We start from the raw sequence: 4,767 nt of genomic DNA on the forward strand, positions 1-4,767 counted from the left end.
AAAAAAAAAGAATCAAGGAGACCAGAAAACAAAAGGATTTGCACTGTCGTGGGTGAGAAAGTGAATAGGAGCATTAGAAGGATCTCAAGAGGAAAATGAACAGGGTAGTAAAGGGTGAGTAGGAGTTTGCCAGGCAGAGAAGGGGAAGGCTATCCTATCTAGGAGGAGCAGACAAAGGCCAGGAATACTGAGAACAAATGCATGATGTGATCAGAAATGAGATGTCCAATAGACCAGGCCCAGGATGGGGTCAGTCCAAGAGAGCAGAGGACCAGCTGGTTCTCCTTCCTCAGCATCCACCCTTCTTGTTCTATAGACCTCCCCTCAATTTTCCAGTGTCTCAAGTGTGATTTCACCCCAAAACTCTAAAGATGGCATGGAGGCCTGCACTTGGCTAATCTGACCCATAAGGATGGCGGGAGGACCATAGATAACAGAGGACCATAGACATCAGAGGATCACAGACATGAGCCTGGGGCTTACAAATTCCAAATTCCAGTCAGTGCTGTCCCCTGAGGGAGGAGCCTACATAGGAATAAGGACTGCAAGGAAAGAAGAGAGCCAAAAGAATGAATCTCAATGACACTGTGCATAGTTTTGGGTTCACCATGCCTGAAGCAGTGTCTACTCTGTGAGCCAACAAATTCCTACTTTGGCTTAAAATTTTTTTTTTTTTATCTGTTGGTCGTGGGGCTTGAACTCTGGGCCTGGGTGCTGTCCCTCAGCTCTTCAGCCCAAGGCTAGTGCTCTACCACTTGAGCCACTGTGCCACTTCAGGTTTTCATTGGAGATAAGAGTCTCATGGACTTTGCTGCCCAGGCTAGCGTTGAACTATAGTCCTCAGATCTCAGCCTCCTGAGTAGCTAGGATGACAGGCACAGGCCACTGGTGCTCAGCTTTAACTAATTTATTTAGGCAGTACTAGGCTTGAACTTAGGGATGGCAGCTTGCTTAGCTGGCACTCTACTTGAGCCACGCTTCCTGCCCTGCTTTTTTGCTGGTTAGTTTGGGGATGGAGTCCCATGGATTTTTCTGCCTGGGATGGCTTTGAATCATGATCCTCTGGATCTTAGCTTCCAGATTAGCTAGGATTACAAGCATGAGTATCTGATGCCCAGCTCTTGGCTTAATTTACTTGAGGGTTGGGTTTCTGTTCCTTGTCACTAAGAATTCGACTCATTACTGAATAATTAAGGCAGGCAACAGCTCATGTGCATTGGGAAAAATATCAAGAATCTGTGTTCATTAGAAGTATAGAATTATAAGTATATATGTACATATATATACACACACATACTTTTTGCATACAGTAATGTGTGTGTGTGTGTGTGTTTACACACGTGCACATTGGGGCTTTAACTCAGAGCCTGGGCGCTGTCCCTGAGCTTTTTTGCTCAAGCTTTTTTGCTCTACCACTTGGGCCACAGCTCCACTTCTGGGTGGCTTTTTGGTGGTTACCTGGAGATAAGCCTCTCACAGACTTTGCTGCCCAGGCTTTGAACTTTGATCCTCAGATCTCAGCCTCCTGAGTAGTTAGGATTTCAGCTGGGAGCCAAGGGTACAACCCCTCCCCCTTTCTTTTCTAGCAATTCATGCACCGGGTAAAAGGGTTTGCACAGAACACAAGGGTGGATGTGACAGATCGCTCTCTGAGCCCTCCCAGTCCTGACCATGAGCCTTCTAACACCCATCCCCAGAGGCAACTTCAGTTACTAGAAACATTCTAGGGGATCTTGAGCCCCAAGGGGGCAGTGGGCCTTGCAAAGAGCCAACCAGGAGTGAGGAGCCCCAAGGCTAGACCTGCTCCGTGGGGGGAGGGGGAGGGGAGGGGGAGGTGAGCGAGCAGGCCCACGTTCTCCCTGCCTTCCTTGGGGGGGGGAGTGGTGGGAAAGCCCCATTCTGGAGGACTGCCACCCTCAGGGCTCCCCTTGGCTGGGGCTAGGGGCTCTGGGGCAGGGGGTCAGGGAGTCCAGGCTGGGCCTGGCTATCAGGAGCAGCGTTCAGTGACCAGGGTCAGCTGGGTCGAAGGCAGCAGCTGTCCCGAGACCTTCAGAGGCCCCTGGGCACAGGCAGCTGCAGGGCCCCAGCTGTCAGCCCAGCTCTGGGCGGGGAGAAGCCTAGAGTTTGTGTAGTCCACGTGTGAGGAGTGGACCCAGGCTGGGGATTAGGAAATGGTGGTGTTGGCCTGGTGTGCCGTGCAGCCCAGTCCCAGGGCCCTGGGCCTTCCCAGGGTGCCACAGAAGAACTGCCATAGCCTGGCCCATGCTGGCAGAAAATCAGAATGCCTGAGGGCAGAGAAGTGAGCCTGAATGCCCACCATGGACGGCCAGGGGCAGTCTCTCCTCTCCTGGCCAAGGCTCACTGCACCCCACTGTCACCCCCTTTTCCCACCTCTCCCCAGGCCAGGCCTACACTTTGCCTTGCTGACCTTCAGCATAAGTGTTGTCAAAGTTCCCTCCAGGAAGGCAGCATGCCTGCCCCTCCCTCCCTCTCTTGGCCAAGTTCCCAGATCTGCAGCTTCTGCCCATGGGAGCTGCTCCCTCCCCACCTCCCTCCCTCCCTTCCTTCCTCCCTTCCTCCCCCCCCCCCTTCTCCTTCTTTCTTGTTTTTTTTCTTTCTGTTGTCAGTTGTGGGGCTTGAACTCAGGGCCTGGGCGTTGCCCTGAGCTGTTTTTTTTTTTTGCTCAAGGCTCTACTACTTGGACCCACAGTGCCACTTCCAGTTTTAAGGTGGTTAATTGGAGAAAAGAATCTCATGGACTTTCCCTGTGCAGGCTGGCTTCAGGCCCTGAGCCTCAGATCTCAGCCCACTGAGTAGCTAGGATTGCAGGCTTGAGCCATCAGTATCTGGCTGGGTGCTGCTTTTCATCCTCACTGGTTTCAACAGACCAGGTGCCCTCCACTCCCCCTTACACTCTCCCTGTCACCCCTCTTCTCCCATGAAACCCCAGGTTGGGGGCTGGCCTTAGTCCAGGTCTCCTCTTAATCTGGCCTTATTGGGTAGCTGAGTTCCTTAGCCTGGCAGGGCAGGAAGAAAGAGGAGTGGAGTTTAAACCCAACCCCAGGCCAGGCACCTGTGGTTCACGCCTGTAATCCTAGCTACTAAGGAGGCTGAGATCTGAGGATCGCGGTTCAAAGCCAGCCTGGGCAGGAAAGTCTGTGAGACTCTTAGCTCCACCTGAAAACCGGAAGTGGTGCTGTGGCTCAGGTGGTAGAGCGCTAGCTTTGAGCTGAGGAGCTGAGAGACAGCAACAAAGCCCCATGACTGGAAAAACAAAACAACAACAACAAAATCAACCCCAGGACTTACTTAGACCTGAGATCTTGAACCTCTGAGAACCTACTAGAAGGACTTTGGGCAGATGAGACGCGTTCCCAGGCCAAAGTACGTGTGCAGGTCCTTGGATTCCTCTCCAAGCTGCTGTTTGCCTGTTGTCTGCCAGTCACCCTCATCCTGCTGTCCTCATCCTGACATCCAAGGGACAGAAAATCAAACTCAAACTATTTTAAGAAAAACAAAACAAGCTGTAATTTTAGCTCTCAGGAGTCTGAGGTAGGAGGAGCAAAAGTTTGAGGCAAACTAATAGGAAGACCTTGTCTCGGTAAGAAATGACACTGTGTGTGTGTGTGTGTGTGTGTGTGTGCGCGCACGCGCACGCGCACTCACACATGTGCGTGCATGGGCACAAACACTTCTGGTCTCCGTTTGAGGGTGAAGGAGATGAGCCTCAGTGGAGTTTACACTCTAGAATCTGATGCTGACCCCTCTGGTTTGGCTCACACTTGGGACCAGGTTACCTCATGGTGATAAAATTATTGCACCAGCTCCACCCTCACAGCTGTGTCTTTTCTATCAGCTCTAGCAGATGCCTTGGAGTCATTGTGTTCCGAATGTCACACCCGTCCCTGACCTAGTACTGAAGCCAGGAGATGCTATGGGCTGTGTGGTGTAAGCAAGGGAGGAGAAAAGTTTCAGGGACTTTTCTGCCTTGGGTTGAATTCAAATCTTGATTCTTAGTCTCAGCCCCTGAGTAGCTAAGATCACAAGTGTGAGCCACCAGCACCCTTTTCTCTCTTCTTCCCTTCCCCTTCTTCCTTCTGGCATTTATTTATTTAGGTGCTGGTACTGGGGCTTGAACTCAAGGCCTTGTGCTCTTGGTTGGCTTTTTTGCTCCATGCTGGTGCTCTATTTGACACCTCCACTTTCAGCTTGTTGGTGGTTAACTGGAGAGAGAGTCTCACTGATTTTCCTGCTGCTGGGATCTTTCCTGCATGATCTCAGCCTCTTGACTAGCTAGGACCACAGGTGTGAACCACTAGCTCACACCATTGGGCTTTTTTGGGGTTGTTTCTGTGATTATTTGTGGTTGCACTTAGGGCAAGTGTTCTACACTTCAGTTATATTTATAGTCCTTTGTGCTTTCAGCTTCCCCTCACCCCTACCCCTCAGATAGGGTGCTCATGCTTTTGCTGGGGTCAGTCTCAACCAGTTTATTTGTTTGTTTGTCGGTCATGAGGCTTAAACTCTGGGGCCTGGGCACTGTCCCTGAGCTCTTCATGGACGTTCCTGCTAGGGCTGGCTTTGAACTGTGATCCTCAGATCTCAGCCTCCTGAGTAGCTAAGATTACAGGTGTGAGCCTTCAGCGCCTAGCCAGAACCGTGATTTTTTTTTTTTTTTTTTTTGGTTAGTCATGGGGCCTGAACGCTGGGCCTGGGCGCTGTCTCTCAGCTCTTCAGCTCAAGGCGAGCACTCTACCACTTGAACCA

The 4,767-nt window shown here is 51.3% G+C and overlaps 1 protein-coding gene across 1 annotated transcript in view; it reads right to left on the reverse strand.

Moving 5' to 3' along the window:
- The window catches only part of Cdc42ep2 (CDC42 effector protein (Rho GTPase binding) 2), an 8,332-nt gene that overhangs the window by 2,987 nt on the left and 578 nt on the right, over nt 1-4,767 (reverse strand). The window lies entirely within an intron of this gene.

Source organism: Dipodomys ordii, unplaced genomic scaffold (assembly GCF_000151885.1).
Source record: "Dipodomys ordii isolate 6190 unplaced genomic scaffold, Dord_2.0 Scaffold54, whole genome shotgun sequence".
NCBI lineage: Eukaryota > Metazoa > Chordata > Mammalia > Rodentia > Heteromyidae > Dipodomys > Dipodomys ordii.